Source organism: Apodemus sylvaticus, chromosome 17, assembly GCF_947179515.1.
Source record: "Apodemus sylvaticus chromosome 17, mApoSyl1.1, whole genome shotgun sequence".
Taxonomy (NCBI): Eukaryota; Metazoa; Chordata; class Mammalia; order Rodentia; family Muridae; genus Apodemus; species Apodemus sylvaticus.
The window spans coordinates 2,329,909-2,350,371 of record NC_067488.1 but is presented as its reverse complement, the minus strand read 5'-3'; the positions used below and the strand labels follow the sequence as shown (position 1 = coordinate 2,350,371).

Genomic DNA, 20,463 nt, shown 5'->3' with positions numbered 1-20,463 from the left:
AGCTCTTCTCCCATTTCCAGCTCTTACGCTCTTTCTGCTCCCTGTTCTGTGTTTTCCCCTTGGCCTCAGAGGCAGTGTCATAAGCCCCCCCACACACACCTTTAAAATGTTTTAAAATTTTATTTTATTTATATGAGTACACTGTGGCTGTTTTCAGATACACCGGAAGAGAACATCGGATCCAGTTACCGATGGTTGTGAGCCACCATGTGGGTGCTGGGAATTGAACTCAGGACCTTTGGAAGTGCTCTTAACTGCTGAGCCACAAGCCCCCTTTTTAGGGATAAGCCTTCCACTGTTGTGTATTCTCAGCACCGTGAACATCCACAGGTCTGCATTTGTCTCACTCACTATGTAAAAGGCAGTTTCTCTAACTTTCCCTTCCTGGGGATGATGGTTGAGTTTGCACAGTTCTTGTCTTAGCAACACAAGGACCTGAGTTTGATCCCCAGAACCACATAAATAGCCAAGTATGGCAGCACACACTTGTTTTTTTTTCATTCATACATCTTTTTATTAGATATATTCTTTATTTACATTTCAAATGTTGTCCCCTTTCCTGGTCCCCCCCCCCCACCGAAAGTCTCATAACCCATGTCCCTTCCTCCTGTTCCCCAATCAACCGTCTCCCACTTCCCTGTTCTGGTATTCCCCTACACCGTGGCAGGCAGGCATCAAGCCTTTCCAGGACCAGGGGCCTCTCCTCCCTTTGATGTCCAACAAGGCCATCCTCACAGCAAGCATTTGTAATCCTGGCAGTGAGATGGGAGGCAGAACAGAATCCCCGGCACTCCCTGCCAGCTCACCTCACTCACTTGGTGAAGACCTAGACCAGGGACAGACCCTCAAGCAACAGGTGCCTGAGGAACCATGAGGCTGAACACCTGAGGCTGCCCTCTCCCCTCCACAGACATGCGCACACACAGATGCATATACACAAGAGCATGCAGAAATAAAAATATCACCTACTTGGGCTTTGAATTTCATATCGTGCTTTCAGGTAAACATTAAATTGACAAAAAGATAAAGTCTGATCTGACTCAGCATCCCTATTAAATAAACTGGGCACTTTTTAAAATTTTTTATGTTTATGTGTATGGGTGTTGGCCTGCGTGTGTCTGTGTGCCACATCCATGCATATAGTTCCCAAGCAGGGCAAAAGAGGGGATCGTATCCCCTAGAACTGGAGTTAGAAAAGTCGTGAGCTGTCACATGGGTGCTGGGAGTCAAACCCAAATGCTCTGGAGGAGCAGCAGTGTTCTTTTCCATGGAGTAACCCCTCTCCAGCTTGAGATGAACCCTTACAAAATAAATGAAGGTTTACACTCTCACATGTTAGGCTGCTCAGGTCTAAGGAGGCAAATGGAGCCTGAGAGGACATGCAGGTAGGGGGGGCCAGGATAAGCTTGGCTTTGAGTCTGTTCCGGGAATTCCCTGGAAAGTGGCAGGAGAGCCTGGGAAGGATCGCTAACACCAGATGGCTGAGAGCCCTCTAGTAGGCTGAGGAATCTGAACCCTGTTCAACAGACAAAAGGGCCATCCATCCTCAGGGGAAAGACCAGTGATTCCATCCAAACTGTGTTCTCATGTGTCTGAGAGCATCTGTCACAGATTCTCGGCTCTGGGGACCCTAGCAGGCTTCCAGCAGAGCTCGATGGAAACTATTTATTTGTATGAAAACAACAGTGTCAGGGTCCTCAGCCCCAGGCTTCAGGGTGCCTGTCGGGGGACAGCAGTGTGCCTCGTGCTACGAGGAGCTTCTGGCCTCAGACACTGGCTGTCTGTGCACCCCAGCTCAGACCCTGCTTGCTCCCTCCCCAGCATGTATCATGATATCATGGTGCGTGTGTTCTGCGGTGGTGCAGCCACTGTGCCATCCTTACTAGACTCTAAGTCCCTTTGCAGGCGGCCAGCACAAAGTCCTGCTGCTGAGGAAAATGGGCCCAGCTCGTGGTAACAGTTACTCCTAGCGATCTCTGCAGCAGGCAAGAGCTGTATCTCTGCTCCAAGTATCACCTGGGCCCCTGTGGGTCACTAGACACCCTCCCCCAACACACACACACACACACACACACACACTCACTCACATTCACACACTCACTCTCACTCACACTCACACACTCACACACACACACACTCATACATACACTCACACACACTAAAACACTCACACACACTAACACACTCACACTCACACTAACACACACACACTCACTCACACACACATACACTCACACACACTAACACACTCACACTAACACACACACTCACTCACACACACACACTCACACACACTAACACACTCACACTAACACACACACACTCACTCACACACACATACAGTCACACACACTAACACACTCACACATACTCACACACAGACACTAACACACAGACACATACACACTAACACACACTCACACACACTCATGCATACACATACTCACATATACACTCACTCACACATACACACTCTCATACACACACATTGACAAACACACACACACACACATACACTCACACACACACTAACACACTCACACTAACACACACACACTCACACACACACATACACTCACACACACACTAACACACTCACACTCCCACACACACTAACACACAGACACACACTAACACACACTCACACACACACTCATGCATACACACACATATACACTCACTCACACATACACACTCTCTCACACATACACACTCTCACACACACACATTGACAAACACACACACACACACACACACACACACACACACACACACACACACACACACACCAGGAAGAGCAAGAAGAGGTAGGAATAAGGACTTTTAGTCATTTACTCAGAGTTGCCTGGCTTAAAAATTCTGAGGAAGAGCTTTTGTAATAAAAAGAGAAAATTTGTTTATTGTCTTTTAAAAGTATCATTTCAAAACAAATGAACAAGGCCCTTGAGATACTGTATAGTTTTATTTTTGTACCAGAAGACTTCCCCCCACAGAAAAGTCGGAGCAAGCCGGGCGGTGGTGGCACACGCCTGTAATCCCAGCACTTGGGAGGCAGAAGCAGGCGGATTTCTGAGTAGGAGGCCAGCCTGGTCTACAGAGTGAGTTCCAGGACAGCCAGGGCTACACAGAGAAACCCTGTCTCGAAAAAAACCAAAAAAAAAAAAAAAAAAAAAAGACAGAGCAGATGGTAAGGAAATACTTATCATTTTCTGGACAGGCCAGGACTCTGCAAAGTCCAAGGAATAACTGTGTGGCCCTGTCTATTGAAACAGGAAGCTATTAGACATTCTGGAGTCCTTTCACAAACCACTGATGTTAGGACTGCAAGATGCTCAGATAGTAAAGTGCCTGTGGGGCGAGCATGAGGAACTGAGTCCAAGGCAACATAAAAGCCAGGCGGGGAGGAGCGTGTAACCCCAGCACTGGGGAGACAGAGATGGTGGAGCCTTGAGCTCACCAGTGAGCCGGCCTAGCTTGACCGGTAAGCTCCAGGACCCAGACAAAGATTCTGTTGGCACTGAGGAAAGGAGAGGGAAAAAGAGAAGGGGAAAAAGGAAAGCAAAAGAAAGGGAGGAAGAGGAAAGGAAAGGAGAAGGAAAGGGACGGGAAGAGCTTCCCCCATCCCCCATCCCACAGCACTAGCCATGAAATTCACTTATCTACAATTGTGTGTGTGTGCACACACATGCACACACACACACACACACACACACACACACACACACACACCACTCTCTCCCAATGCCAAGATACACCCCCTTCTGTTAAACTGGACCGACTAAGGGGTAGGATTTCAGCAGCAGTGTTTGTTAAACATCCTCAAAATCCCCAGAGTCGAGAATCACCAGACCCCATGGAAAAGAAAAAAAAAAAAATCCCCATGATTCTCTCCGGGGAAAGTATTCAGACTTCTTTTGTGACCTGGCACTCCGAGGCCCAGCTTCCTCTCTGCAGACACGTGTGAGAACGCAGAGTGTGGTAGGGCCAGGAAAGCGCCCCGTCCTAAAGAACTGCCCCACGAGTACTGGCTGAGCTGGCCAGTTGGCGCCTGCAGCTGTTCTTTCGCACTGTTGTTAGAATGTAGGGATTTATGACCATGAGTGATTTGTACTGACCCAAGGGAGACCGTTGGGAGATTAATCTTATTAAAACAAAGACAAAGGAATAAACGGAGACTGGACTCTGACCAAATGCCTTCTTGTTTTCCTAGCATTGATCACTTCTATTTGAAAAAAAAAAAGTCCGCATGTTTTTGGACAATCCCTTATGCTTTTGAAAAACAACTTTCTCCCTCATGGCCTGGAAGGACTTCACTGAAGAGTGATAAACCCACTTCGGGGCATGGAAGAATCCTCAGCCTCAGAGTTCCTGTTACCCTGGCACAGCCTTCTCTGCCTGGTGACCCAAGTATGGCTTGCAACATCAGTTAAGCATCATGTCTTCAAGAAGTTTGTTCAAGGACTTCATCCCCGGGGCCCTGCAGCTATTAACCATCTACCCCAGTATTGGAAAGGCGGTCCGTGTGTCTGCCTGGCCCAGCCAGCGTTAACTGGTCTGTCCCACCGGATCCTCAGAGCCTCCTGCACTGTCCCTATGAACGTGTTTCATAAATGCTCACGGCTGAAGAGACAGTGACTGCTGGATCTATACGGTGCGATCCATAAAGTTACAGCATGGGTCAGGTCTCATGTAGCCCAGGTCTCATCCAGGGGGAAAAGGGGAGGGCGATACAGAAGCTGCCTCTGGGTGGAGGAAAGAAAACAGGAGAGAGGGGAGGAGGGATGGGGCCTTTTATCAGGAATGTGGTACATGCGCAGGAGGAGGAGGACACTAGGTAGGTTGGAATTGCCTCTCAGCAGCCAGTGACGACATAGCCAGCTGTAGCTAGGCCCCCTAGGCTGGCCCCGGAGGTGCCTGATTGCTAACAATGACAAAGGTCATATCCCCTGCCTTCCAGCAAAGATGTTCCTAACTCCCCAAATCCCTTTCCTCCCAACAGAAATAGGATTCAGGAAAGATGAGAGAGATGAAAACAAACGTCACATCTTCATGCCCCTCCTCATCCTCAGCAAAACGCATTCCTGTCTGAGGAAAGGGACATGGAGGCGCCCGTCTCTAGTTGGAGATACCAGAAAAGCTGTCATGGTGGGTAGAGGATGGGCTTGCTATCTGCTAATGCCGAGTACCAATTACAGTGCCCGACACACTGGAATTACACATTGTTGGCTAGATAAATAAACACATATCTGAGTCACACGAACACAGGGTGTCTGTAATTTATTTTTCTTACATGGGCTGCAAGCTCAGTGAAGGACTAGACCAATACTCAGAAGTGCAGGCATTCCTGTGGTGTGATCTGGCCTAACAGCCTCCTTCCTGCCCACCCCAAGAGCACTGCCACCTGGTGGGTCTCCTAGGCAGGAATGGAGTGCTGGAAAAGAGCCTTCCTATTCTTTAATTTCCCTTCAGCAAAGATAAATTTTTCTGATTAGCAGATTTTTGCCTTGGGGTTGAAGATGGTCACAGACTTTGGAAGTCATGGGTGTCCTCCCATTTCAGTGTCCTTCAAACCCAATCAACTCTTTGATACTTTTTGCTCCAGCCTAGCTCAGCAATCCCCTCTGGTCTCTCCTGCTTAACTGTCTTAGTGGCTTCCTGCCGCTCTAGCATGGTATCCCAACCACCCAATGTGAGGCAGAGTGCCACACAAGTACTTGGCTACTCTTCAGTTTTAGCTAATGCTTCTCCATTTCTCCTTTTTATCCTTCAAATCATGATTTGTCATGCTCCAAGACCGGACACGCTGGTTTTTCCCCCAAATGTTTGTACCCCTTCCTTCCTGCTTTTCACCCACCCAACTTTCATGTATTCTTTAGGATACATCTTAAAGTGTATTTTACAAGGGCCGAGAGATTGTTCAGCAATGAAGAGCATGGGCTGCTCTTCCAGAAGTCCTGGGTTCAATTCCCAGTACTTATATGGTGGATCACAACCATCTGTAATGGGTTCTGAGTCCCTCTTCTGGTGTGTGTGTGAAGACAGTGTATGTATAATATTTTTTAAATTGTATTTCCCAAGGAGACTTCAGTTGCATTTGTCAAGTTCTCCCTCACAGTTTCCCTCTATAGTTTTCACAACAATTATAATTTAATGCTTAATTGTAAATGACTTGAACCTATCCCGCCCATCACACAGGAGCAGACAAGTCCTATGCCTGCTTGACTCAGCAAGCTCAACTACCAAGCCTGGTGCCTGACGTGGTCAGTGAAGGAATTTTTGTGAATGACAGAATTATTCCACTTGTTCATCCAAGAAAGTTCTTCATTGTATAAGGAATACAATAGTGAGTCAAATGGCCCAAAAATGGCGTAAGGAAAAAAAATTCCATTGAGAATCTAGTAAGGGATTCTTTGGCGTGCTGGAGTCAGCTCATCCAGAACTGTTGGCCGGCATTTCTTCCATATAGGTAGCTTGAAATAGCCATGGTAGGAGTGTTTACACCATGGGAATTGGCAAGCACTGCAAACCAGAGCCTTTTTCCCTAAAGAGATGGTTAGATACTGACCAGCACATCTTACAGGGACCAGCAACATTATCTTACAAGCAGGGAGTAAGGCATGTTTAAAAACAACTTGTGATGGTTTGTGTGTGCTTGGCCCAGGGAGCGGCCCAGGGGCCTCGTTGGATTAGGTGTGTCGCTGTGGGCATGGGCTTTAATACCTCCTCCTAACTGTGTGGAAGCCGGTCTTCTCCCAGAAGCCTTCAGATGAAGAGGTACAGCTTTCAGCTCCTCTCGTACCACTCCTACCTGGACTCTGCCATGCTCCTACCTTGATGATAATGGACTGAACCGCTGAACTCCAAAGAGTTGCCTTGGTTATGGTATCTGCTCACAGCAGTAAAATCCTAAGACATACTTTACAGGATGTGATGAAAAAGTGGCTCTGCTGAGGCGACTCTGCAAAGATGTGGAGAGATGATGTAGAATCAGTCTTTCAGGGAGTCACCACTGGAGGACAGCAGTGTGTCTCTTCTGGAAAGGGATGAGGGAAGCAGGTGGAATATCATCTTTGGAGGCAAACTTGGTCTTGGGAGACTTCATCAAATGACCTTCAAAGAACAGTTTTCCTTTGTTTTGGTTTTGGGTTTGTCTGTTTTGTTTTGTTTTATTTTGTTTTGTTTTTGAAACGAGGTTTCTCAGTGTAACAGAGCCTTGGATATCCTGGAACTCACTTTGTAGACCAGGTTGGGATTAAAAGAATATTCCACCACACCCAGCAAGAAACAACTTTCATAAAGCTGTGATATAATTGAATCTAGGAAGTACCCTGTTTACAGAGTTAAAGGAGATAATACTAGACAAAGAAGCATGTAGCCTGTAGCTTAACAAACACATACTCCTCACCACCGAAATCTTGAGACAAGATGGAGAAACGTCTACATGACACAGGCATGACCCTAGAGACAAGATTTGCCCAAGTCACAATTCCTTAAAGATGGTTTCATTTTATTGGGTACTTAGGGAAGCTTCAGACATGGATATGACACTTGAAAAATATTTTAAAAGTATCTTTGGCTATGTTTGGTTTGCTAAATTGGTCTGATACAGAAAAATTGGCATTTTGAAGCTTATAACAAATGGTCTGGCCAAATTCAGGCTGTATCTTGCCAGGGGCAACTATTAGCACACGGTCAGCAAAATGTGCCTGTCTTTGGTCCTGGAGAATTTTACTAGAGTTGTGGACTGCAAAGACAGGTGAAATCAATTAAGGGCACCCTAGATCTGAGCCTCAAGGCTGTGCTGCAATCCATCCATGGGGTCTCCCTAAAGGGGCACATGAACCTTGTATTTAAGCATTTCCCTTCAGTCTTATCCTGATCTTAGTGCTGGGTTTCAGCCCAGAGAACTTGAGATGTGCATCTCATTAGCTTTGGGGGAGGAGAGCACAAGGCTGTGGCTGCTTGGCTAACATCACCCAGGGCTTAATCAACTTTTATAGCGCTTTTATAGATGCTTCAGGACTTTAGACAAGCCACAGCGCATGCTGTTGGCACCAGCGACAGCTTAATTTCTCCTTTGGAGTCAAAGCAAATGAACACCTCCACTAGGGCACTCTATTTTTTTCTAATAGTTCCTTCTAGTATTTAACCCAAGATGGACAAATGAGAAATTGTTTATCACAATGAGGAGAGAGAGGTGGGGGGGGGGGGGAAGCTGTTACTAGACAGCTGGGATTTCACGTCATTGGCAACAATGGGGTCTCTGCTGCCTCAACCCAGAAGCTCACCCCTGGGTTAGACATCTACAAAGGTGAGTCAAAACCTAGCCCATATTTTGGGAACCATCGCCCCTTTTTCATCATGCCCGAAAGCACTAATCTTATTTTGACAGCTGCAATTTGGATTTTAAGACTCAACAGTAAATGTGAGTCATCGGCCTTGTGCTTCTCTCCCGAAAGAAACAAAATGAACCCAAAGTCCCAGAGAAAGCAAAGCTGCCCTCTCTGGCTCCAGCTGGGCCTGTTCCTCTCTCCCCAGAGCCCTGGAATCTGTTCCCCTATTCACTTGCAAGACTGTGGCTTTCCTTGGGGAAAGGAAAGTGAGGATATGGGAGGATATGAGGCTTGAGACATAGCTCTGAGGTAAGAACAGCCCAGTGCCTTTCCAGTGGACCCTATGGAGGCTCACAACAGGCTGTAATTCCAGGTTCAGGAGTCTGGTGCTCCCTTTTGGCCTCCATAGGTACCACTTACACAAAATGACATATAGGGAAATACATATAGGCAACATCCATATACATACACATTTAAAAAAGACCCTGACCGAATGAGGCAGTCAGTGAAGTAACACTTCATTGTGGGAGGGCAATGCTTTTCAGTTTTCAAAGTTATTACATCATTATGGTCTTCACACACACACACACACACACACACACAACTCAGCAGGCTTCCTAGTGAGAATCAAAGGGCCCTAAAAGGAATGGACATTAGAATCCACAGGTGGCATGTGAGCCCTGTGGGGAGGTCCTGGGTTATCAGGTCTAGGCAGGTGGAGACTGGAACACATAGAAGTAGCCCAAGGTTTAGGTTCACCTCCCCATGTGTGGAATTATTTTAAAACTATTATTGCTTCGTGTTTAGTCAGTTCAATTTTCCCATGGGACTTTCCTTTCTCCAGACTCCTTCTGTTTTTAACCTGTGCCCTGGCACAGGCAGAGAGTGAGTGGATGACACACCATGATCTCTAAACTCCAGGCTCAGTGGCCAGAATTAGGAAGAAGCTGGGTAGCTGGATTTACTTCTCAGCAAGTCCTCTGCATGGGTGTTCTTAGTGGCAGCTGGGTTAGCAGCTGGCTTGTGCAGCTGACGCCCTGTTCACTCACCCTCCCTGCCTCCCTGCCCAGCCTCTGTCTCTCTCTTTCTGTCTCTGTCTGCCTGTGTCTCTGCCTGTCTGCCTGCCTGACTGTCTGTCTGTCTGTGTCCCTGTCTGCCTGTGTCCCTGTCTGTCTGTCTGTGTCCCTGTCTGCCTGCCTGCCTGTCTGTCTCTCTTTCTGTCTCTCTCTGTCTGTGTCCCTGTCTGTCTGTGTCTCTGTCTGCCTGTCTGCCTGCCTGCCTGTATGTCTGTCTCTCCCCAGACCCCTTTCCTAACCACTAACATGCATGTCCTGCCCAGGCTTTCCCTTCATTGACAATCTTCCTTCTCTAGGCACTTGTGTGGCTTAGCTCCTGGACTCTGTAGTTTGCTCTCAAAGCCATGTTTCTTTGTGAAGAACTGTGTCAGTCTCATTACTACTACACACCCATTTTATGTCATAAAGTCATCGTTGGGACAAATCATTGCTGTGATCTTGATAATTCTGCAGTCATAAAGAATGCACACTGAACTGAAACTGATCAGATCATAAACTGATAGTAAGCTTCATATATTGCACTGTGTGTGCGGCATAGGGGAAGCTAAAATGTGAGTTTCTTAAGTTTCACATATGCAAGAGACATGCCCAGGAAGAGTGCTCACCCACAGAAAGGATCCCATAGGGAATGTAGAAATGAATGGCATCTTTGAATCATCATTTGCCTTCTAGTACGGAGCAGACATTAACGTCAGATCCAACTGCGACTTTAGTACGCAGGACTAATTGCAACTTTGCCCTTGACACATATGCTCAGCTCCTTCGGTCACCAAAGACTGAGCTGGCATTTCCAACTGCTTTAGCATGTGTCCTGGCCTGGTTCCAGGACTCTTTCTGTAATTGCTTTTGCGTGCAGCACTTTGAGCATGGCTTGACTGCTGAGCCCTTATTCTGATTTACAGATGCTGGTTTTATTGACTTGCAATTGGCAGAAACAAACTGCATTCAATGCAAAGTCAAGCAGTTGTGGCAGCCTGGCGCTGGGGAGGCGGAGGCCAAAGAGCCGGGTATGAGACTAGGTTGGGCTACATATGAAAAACACATAACTACATATTATCAACACAGTCAAGATAGTAAATATCACCATCCCCGTTCATCCTGTGACTCCTCCACCTGCCCCTCCTCTTGGTCCCAGGTAACCGTTGATCTGCCCTCTGTCAGTATGGATTAAATGACACAGCAAGTTGCTAGGGGGTGGTCTGGTGTTTCTACGTATTCAAATGCTAAACACTGGCCCCCAAGAGCTGGCTGCACCCCACCCCCCACCACCAGCAGCTCCAGCTCCTCACTCACCAAGTGACTTAATGTAAATAAAAGTGGCTGGGAGATTAGAAGCAGGTGGATCTCCATTTACCTGGCTGGGGGTTGCAGGTAGGGGACCAGAGGAAGAAGGAGAGCGCAGAAGGTCTTCCTTAGTAGTGATGGGCAGGAGCACAGGGCTGAGCCAAGTGCCCACCCCTCCCCCCAGCCCTCTCTCCCCCAACTGACTTCTGGAGCGGAAATAGCCAAGAAGAAACACAAACAGCAAGGATTTGGGGAGCACAGTCAGGGAAGTAGCCAGCTTAACCATTAGAAACTTGGATTAGGAGGTAACCCCCAGTAATTGAGCAAAAGCTAAATAAATATCGAAGTAAATGGTAGGTACACATATTAGCTACACATTCAAGCTTATAAAAAAAATGCTAAAGTAACTTCCAAAACGGTAGAACATTTCACATCCTTAAAAGCAGTGGTGGTGGTTGAACCAGAATGCTTTCCATAGGTTCATATATTTGAATGCCTTGTTCCTAGTTGGGAGAACTATTCAGGAAGGATTAGGAGGTTTGGCTTTGGTGGAAGAGGTGTGCCACTTGGCTTTGAGGTTTCAAAAGGCCATGCCATCCCCAGTTACCTGCCTCTGACTTGTGGGTCAACACCTACAATGCCATGCCTGCCTGCTTGCTGTGACACTCCCCAACATCATGGCCATGGACTCTAACTCACCCTCTGAAACTGTAAATCCCTAATAAACTCTTCTATAAGTCGTCTTAGTTATGTGTTTCTATTGTTCTATCACAGCAATAGAAAAGTAACTAAAACACAGTGTATCAAAGTTCCAGGCTTTGACTCTGTCAGTCACTCTTTAAATGTATCTGTTCTAGAGCTGGAGAGGTGGCTCAGCACTGAGAGAGCGCTTGCTGTTCTTCCAGAGAACCTGAGCTCAGTTCCCAATACCAGTGCTGGGTGGGATACAACTGTCTGTAACTCCACCTTTAGGGGATCCAACACCCTTTTCTGGTCTCTGAGAGTATGCATACACACACACACAGACACACAGACACACACACAGACACACACAGACAGACACACTGACACACACACAGATGCACACACACACACATACACACACATATACAGATACACACACATAGATGCACACATACACACACATACACACACAGACACACACACATATACAGATACACACACAGAGAGATGCACACACACACAGTTGCACACGTGCACACGTGCACATACAGAAAAAGAAAAGGAAAATCTTTTAAAAATGTATCTAGTCCATTTAGTATGTAGTGGTAACCCAGAGTGGTTTGAGTTTGCAGTTTCCTACTGGCAGGTGATGAGCATCCTCTCAAAAGCTTCTTTGTTACCCATAAGCCTTCTTTGTCTGATTCTCAGACCTGGGATTGAACCCAGGGTCTTACACACACTGCACAAACATTCTGCAAACACTGAACTACATACACCTCAGCTCTATGCCATCTTTGGTTTAGTGTCTACTCAAACCTTTTTCTATTTTTAATGGGTTGTTTCATCTTCTGAAATCCTTTGTTGGTTATGTTTGCAAATTTTTTTATCATAGTTTTTCTTTTTAGTGGTAATATAATTCAAAGATCAATGAATTTTTTTCTTTTTTTTTCTTTTTTCTTTTTTCTTTTTTTTGGGTTTTTTGGATTTGCTTTTTTCAAGACAGGGTTTCTCTGTGTAGTCCTGGCTGTCCTGGAACTCACTCTGTAGACCAGGCTGGCCTCAAACTCAGAAATCCGCCTGCCTCTGCCTCCCAGAGTGCTGGGATTATAGGCGTGCGCCACCACTGCCCGGCTGATCAAAGAATTTTGACAAAATTTACTGATTTTTTTCTTAAGACATTTTTGCCAAACCTGGCAATTTTTCCTATAGTTTCATCTGGGGATATTTAGTAGCATTTATTTTTAAGTCTTGAAATGCACTTTGAATCGATTTTCTACATAATTTGTGATAATGGCAAGATATTATACTCATATTCATATATATTATCTTGGTTATATTCTGCTTTGTAAATACTCTTAAAAGCTTCAAACCCACAATTCAGTTTATCTTTTTCAAAGTTTTAATCAAATGTACTCTCAGATCACATATTTTAAATTTGCCTACTTGCTAAACATTTACTTATATCTCAAATCCAATGCTTTGTCATTTTCTACCTCCACAGACCCTGTGCAGCAGGACAAATACCAAGTCCCCCCCCTACACACACACACACACACACACACACACACACGCCCCAGCTCAGGCAGTTGTCGCGCTCCTCTGCCTTCCACTTTCAGCTTGTAAACACACGACTTGTTTTCAGTCTGTCTAGTGCCACATTTTTGTGCATTTTCTTGGTGACTTTGCTGTTTAAAATTCAAGGTAGTGCTGAAGCACTGTCTTGTGATCCTTAGTGCAAGAAGGCTACCGTGTACAGTATGGAGAAAATAAATGTTAGATAACCCTCATCAGGCACGGTTAACCGTGTGACTAGCCATGAATCCAGTTCAGAGAACTAACTACACACACACACACACACACACACACACACACACTCACACACACACACACACACACACACACACACACTCACACACACACACACACACACATACACTAAGGCTTCCTTAAATAGCAATGCAGGCAAAATGAGGTTACGAATTTACTGATGAATGTCAGTCAGGAGCTCACAGGACAGCGACTCTACCTTTCTCCTAGAACAAAGATTCAATATTTGCTAATGCAGTGTGATGGGAGTCTTCATAGAACTATGACTGCCAGGGAAACTGAGAAGGGACTGTCTCAATTTTTAGGTTACACATTTTTGTTAATACTTTGAAATCACATGTATTTCTAAAAATGTTAATGAGGGTTCTGATGGGAATCACTTTGAATTTATAGAAAATCTTGGAGAGAATTAACAATTTAGCCATACAGAATGTTTTAACCCATGATAAATATATTCTTCCATATTCTTTAGTTTATCTGAGAACTCTTTTATACTTTTTAGTGTAAAAATAACACTTTCAGGGTAGCGCTAGCATACTCCTTTATCCCAGCACTCTGGAGGCAGAGGTAGAGGCAGAGAGATCTCTCTGAGTTCGAGGCCAGCATGGTCTACAAAGCTAGTTCCAGGACAGTAAGGGTGACACAAACAAGCCCTATCTCTAAGAACAAACAAATGAAAATGCTTATTTTGAATATTTGTCCTGAACTTATATTTTATTCTATTTTACATAGTATTTTAAGATACTGATTTTTGTTACCAGTGTACAGAAATACAATAAAGTAATTCAGTAGACTTTTTCATCTTGTGATCTTACTCAACTCCTTGATTAGTTTAGTAGCTTTTGGAAGGAAGACTCAATTAGTATTTCTACAGAGGGAATCACAGCCTAACAAAGCTGGCATTGTTGTTTCCTTTCAAACCATTGTGGCTTCTAAATTCTTTTTCTTTCCTTATTATACCAATTAGACACTCAATGCTATGTTGATAAAAGTGAGTGTTTTCTTTATATTCCTCTATTTCTCCTCTTAGAGGAGAATTTAACTTCTTATCTAGGAGTGTAATGTCAATTGTCTATTTTTCTGAGTTGCTGTTTATTGAATCAAGCTATTTTCCTTTTATTCTTACTTGCTGAGAGTTTTCTTAGGAATGGATTTTTATAGTATTAATGCTTTCTCTGCATCTACTAAGATCATTTATTTTTCTTTACTAGTGTACTAATACAATGAATTACGTGGCTTACATATGAATATTAAGCCAGCCTTTGCATTAGTGGGATAAACCATGCTTTCTCTTCATATTTTTCTCTTTTTATGTATAGTATGGTTGAGTTCTATCTGCTAAAATTTTGTTAAGAATTTTTGCATCCTGGGATTGGGAGATGGCTCAGTGGATATACTGCTTTCTGCAGAAGAATGAGACCTCAGTTCAGATGCCCAGAATCCAGGTACAAAGCCAGGCACTGGGGAAGTACCTACAATGCCAGGGCTGGAGACAGAGATCTGCGTATCTCGGAGACTCACTGGCCAGCTGGTCTAGCTAATCAGCGAGTTTCAGGCTCAGAGGGAGACCTGTCTCCAAAATCAAGGTGGAGAGCTTGGGCCTACATATACCCATACACTGTCTCCAAAATCAAGGTGGAGAGCTTGGGCCTACATATACCCATACACTGTCTCCAAAATCAAGGTGGAGCGCTTGGGCCTACATATACCCATACACTCCGCACATACATGGAGGTACATCTGTGTGCCACACACTCTCACAGAAGAGAGCTTTACACCTAAAACCACATCAGGTGACAGAGGCTTCCTTCCTATTGTTCTTTTTGTTTTTCTGGACCATGCTTTCTTTACACTTTAACATAAAGGTATTGAGTCCCTTCTGCAGCCTGGGGAAAATGTCCCAAGATAGGATACTTGAATCCATACACAAAGTTTATATTTTTCAGTCAAATGAAGTTTTATGAATGTTGCCTTTTCATTACCTTTTACATAAAATAGATGATGCAAAATGGAGGGAAGGTTTTCCTTTAAAATTTAAGTTGGAGGTTGGGGGGTAGCGGGCGGATGGAGAGATGGCTCAGGAAATAAAAACACTGTCTGCTCTTTTAGAAGATCCAGATTAGATTCCCAGCACCTACACAGTAGCTCACAACTATCTTTAACTCTAGTTCCAGGGTGAGCCAACATTTTCTTCTGGCTTCCATGGGCACTGACAGATGTGTTACACAGATACGCATGTTGTCAAAACACACATACATGTAAAATAATAAAATAATTTAAAATTAAAAAACTTAAGTTGGATGTGATGTAATCCCAGCCCGTGGGAGGCAGAGGGTGGGGAGACTGCCACATGTTTGAGGACAGCCTGGTCTACAGAGTGAGTTCCAGGGTAGCTAAAGAATGCTACATAGAAAGACCTTGTCTCCAAAAACCTGATGGGGAAGGGCGAGGAAGAGAGAGGCCTCACTAGTGGAAAAATAATTCAAACAGAGATGGGGAGCAGATGTAGTTGTGTGGGAACACATGAGGTTTTCTCACACATGCCTTTTTACATGTCCACTGCTCTAGCACTATTCTAACACATCTATAAATTGCAGACAAAATTTAATCCAGAAGCATGTGCTCTGATCACATCCAAAGACCTTCTAGGTCTGTATGATCCAAACGAAATGCAGATACACCACTCACTTTTGATCCTTCTACCTGGAATACAGACATGCCCTTAGTGTAGACCTTTAATCCCAAACAATGTAGGTGAAGTTTATTTGTAGGAGGAAACAGTCATGCTTGAAAGTGGTATCTAATTGAGAGGCAAACAATATGATGGATCAGAGAAAGATCTGACAGAATAAGTCAGAGAGAGGAAATGCCCAACTCTTATGAGAACAGGCAGGAAAGGGAGGCCACTTAAGAGCAGTACATTGAGAGAGTCAGTCAGCTGAGAGTCAGGGCAGTGAGTGCAGTGCAGTGGATATATGAAGATATATGAAGATATAGCCAGAGAATAAAAAGACACCAGAAGATTAGAACAGATTGCCAGAGTTAGTTTGAGGCCAAGCAGAGCAATTCACTGAGAAGCCTAAGGAAGTTGGATTGAGTCAGTTAGCTTAGAGAGATGCTTGAGTCACACAGCTGATTTGAACCACCAGCAGAGTTCAGAAAGAAGTTGAAAGGGGAACTTACTCAGTAGGAAACCTTCAAAACAACAATAACTTCAGGCAAATAAACATAGTTTTATAGTAAATGTCTCATATGATAACGCTAGGTATGGAAAGCTCTTTGAAAGGCAGAAAGAATCAATAATGTAGACCTCTAGTACATTCCGTGAGTGGAATTCAGAAAGTGAGCTCTAATACATTTGATCTAGTTTTGAATGTAAGGGAACTTTGAAATAATTGGTATTCATTAAGCTGAGGGTTACTTAGACACTGAAGATGGCCCAAACCAGGTCACATAAAATGAGCTTATATATTCTCTGAAAAAGAAACATTAGTGGCCATGGGTGGAGCAGGTAGGAATAGTTTTCCATACCTGAAAGGGTATTCATCTGTCTGGAATATGGCTTCAGAGAGTACAAACAGGATCAAAGGTAGAAATAATAGAATAAGGTTTCAGCTCACTTGATAACACAGGGTGTCTAGAATCCAGGTGCTTTGCAGTACATAATCAACATCTCTAGAGACATTTCCCACCTGGACATCACAGGGGATAGAGTTCTGTGGTTGTTTGGGAAAGGGAGGTAGAACTTTGAGACAGATGTCCATGACACTGTGAATGCATGAATCACCACCTATCACTGTCATCTCTTTCCACAATCGCATAGTATAAATAGAAAACATCAGAGAGAGTATACTTTAATCTGAAATGTGTGTCTGTGTGGGAAGGCAGTAGCTCAGGGACTATCCCACAATTTGTGCACAGCCAATGGCAGGGAGAATTAACAGTCAGTGGGATGTTAGTCAATGAATTAGTCCTGAGCCTCTATGATCAGCAGGTCCTGGACCGTGTGAGACCTGGGCTTGGGGAATCTCTCTGCAGCCCTCTAGGGTCTCTTAAGAAACATGTAATATGCAGTGGCTAAGAGCTGGACACAAGATTGTCTGGATCATGTAGTGGCTAAGATGGATGCAAGACCATCTGGATTATGCAGTAGTTAAGATGGACACACAAGACCATTTTGATTGGTGTTTGGCCACATTTCCTAAATTGTCTAATGTTTTTGTCCTTTCTTTTCCTTTATGTATATGAGTACACTGTAGCTGTCTTCAGATACACCAGATGAGGTCATTGGATCCCATTACAGATGGTTGTGAGCCACCCTGTGGTTGCTGGGAATTGAACTCAAGACCCCTGGAAGAGCAGTCAGTGCTGTTAACCACTGAGCCATCTCTCCAGCCCTGTCCTTTCTTTTCCTTATCTGTAGAATGACAGTGACAAAACCTACTTAAGGTCTCAGTGGGACAATTACACAAGGCAACAGACATAAAGTTCTCAGGAAGCTTCTGGCACACACCAAATACTTGGAGGGTGTCAGGAGTTCGGCTGACCTCATGGCCTGAGCCCTGAGGGGGGCACAGGCTGCACTAGCTGTGACTGCTATTACATTGTTTATTTGGGTATCTCCCAGGTAAGAAAGCAAGCTCCAAACAGAAGAAGCACTGATAGTCCATTGCCTTCTAGGGTTCTGCATGTGACCTAGTATGTTTCTATGTCCATCACTTGTGACCTGACGCCTCCCCACCCCCCCCCCCCAAAAAAAACCAATTGGATCTATCCGTGAGCACGTGAAAAAGTGACCAGCATGCACTTCTTAGAGAACGTGAGGTGCTTCAGGGAAAGAGGCGTAATCCACACTCCCTTTTAACTGGGAGATTATCAGCTACAATCAGAACAGGATAATAATAATAATAATAATAATAATAATAATAAACAAAAGGCCCGTAGCTGTGTCTCATTTCACCCTAGGCACGTTGTACTAGTGTCAGCAGGGAGGCAGCATGCAAACAGAGGTCTCAGCTTTCCCTTCACACAGTCTTGGTCAGTCAGAGGCCAGGCACATGGACTGTCACGGTTCAATCAACTGGGTAAGTTCTAACTTGTGATCATTGTTCCCATTTAGTGAGTGAGGAAACTGAGGATCAAAGAGTTTAAATAAGCAGGTCTGGCTGTAGTAGTTCTACAACTAGAAGATGATAATGTTGGGATCCAAACTGAAACTTAAGGACTACAATGGCCCTGTTAGTCTCACAAGCCCCATTTCAGAAATGCAGTTGAGCCAGGCGGTGGTGGCGCACGCCTGTGATCCCAGCACTCTGGGAGGCAGAGGCAGGCAGATTTCTGAGTTTGAGGCCAGCCTGGTCTACAGAGTAAGTTCCAGGACAGCCAGGGCTATACAGAGAAACCCTGTCTCAAAAATAAATAAATAAATAAATAAATAAATAAATAAAACAAATCCAAAAAACAAAACAAAACAAACAAACAAACAAACAAACAAAAAACCAGAAATGCAGTTGAGTCAGTATGATTTACATCTGAGAAGGAAGTGTGCACCTTTACCTCTGGTGCTGAAGGTTATGGTAATGGTCCCAGGGCAACTGGGCCTGGACAGAAGACAAGAACCAGACAGTTTCTCTATGTGTGCCTCCTCCAACTTCCCTAAGGCTAGATAGACCCTTTCCCCAACCCTTACTGCCCACAGTTTTAGGACTTCAAAGGGCAGCAACAATTGGGCAGAAGCTCTCTGAAACTAAACCCCAAATCCCCAAACTCAGGAGGAGAGAGGCTTCTAGTTTTACTCACATAGTGAAACCATGTGCCAAAAAGGGGGTTGGAGAACCTAGAAGACCATATATTGCTCTTGCCAAAGACCTGGGTTCAATTCCCAGCACCTATATCAGGTGCCTCACAACCAACTGTAACTCCAGATCACAGTGGAAATAATACCTTTGGCTTCTATGATGCAGACACACCTGTAATTACAAATAACAGTAAGCTTGGGGAGGGAGAAAGAATGGGAAGAGGAAGGAGAATGGGAGGAGGAAGAGGAAGAGGAGGGGGAAGAAGGGAAAGAAGAAGAGGAGAGGGATGAGGAAAAGGAGGGGGAGGAAGGGGAGGAAGGGGAGGAAGGGGAGGAAGGGGAGGAGGGGGAGGAGGGGGAGGAGGCTGCAATGGTGGCTCAGCATTAAGAGCACTTGTTGCTGTTGCAGAGGACCCGTTTGGGTCCTAGAACCCACATGGCAGCTCATAACCATCTATAGATTGAGTTCCAGAGGACCTGGCATCGTCTTCTGGCTTCCACAGGTATGTGGTACATGCTGTGGACAGACATTCATTCAGGTAAAACACCCATGCACATAAAGTAAAATAAACATCCTTTTGTGACAAAGAACAAAGGGAGACCCTGGATTGTAGAGCTGGAGTCTCTGGGGGCGCTGGGAGTTGCTCTTTGATTCATTTGTCACTCTGGAATTTAAGAGCCTCTGCCCTGGGCTCCTATCCCTCCTCTGGTGGACTCTCCGACTCCGCACCTAATTGCCTGTTTAAAGCCCAGGTAACTTCTGCTTTGAGCTCTCTGATGCCACAGCCCTAGGCAGAACTTTATGTGGGTCCTTCCCGTTTTCCCTCAGCCTGGGCACTTTCTTCAGGCTGGGAGGAGTCTGAGGACCACAGGCCCACACCGGCTTGGCAGGACTGACAAAGGCTGCTTGTGAAACTAAAGGAAGAAAAGATCTTTAGTGTTATTTATTTATTTATTTATTTATTTATTTATTTATTTATTGGTGTCAAAATTTGTCTGGCATGGCTAAGCCAGCCCATAGAAAATGGGCACTGGCAGCTTCCTAGGCCCAGTCAATCATGGGGCAGGAGACACAGAATATTTTGTGCTCCTCAAAGAGGAGAAGACAGAAAAGGGGTGGGCATGATGGCTGAACACACCTTAAGAGAACAGGGTGACCAAGAGATGTGTGAGTGATTCTAGATGACCCTTCCCAGGCTCCCTGGCTCGGCAGTAAATTCTATGAAATCCGTGAGTATTTGCTGTGACCGACTTCTGCTGGGGAACCTGAGGAAGTGTCAAAAGGTTCCAATGAAAGATGACGATGACTTCAGCTGGGGTCCTGGGGTCACAGAGGAGTCCCAGAACAGAGAGCCAAGTCTACAGGGGGACAGGGAGGTCCCTCAATCAACTGTCAGTGCTGAAACCAGTAAGTGAGAAGAAGAGTGGAAACTGTGGTTTGGCTCTCTAAATGCAGTGCTAA

The 20,463-nt window shown here is 45.0% G+C and overlaps 1 protein-coding gene across 3 annotated transcripts in view; it reads right to left on the bottom strand.

Moving 5' to 3' along the window:
* The window catches only part of Matn2 (matrilin 2), a 156,484-nt gene that overhangs the window by 66,380 nt on the left and 69,641 nt on the right, over nucleotides 1-20,463 (bottom strand). The window lies entirely within an intron of this gene.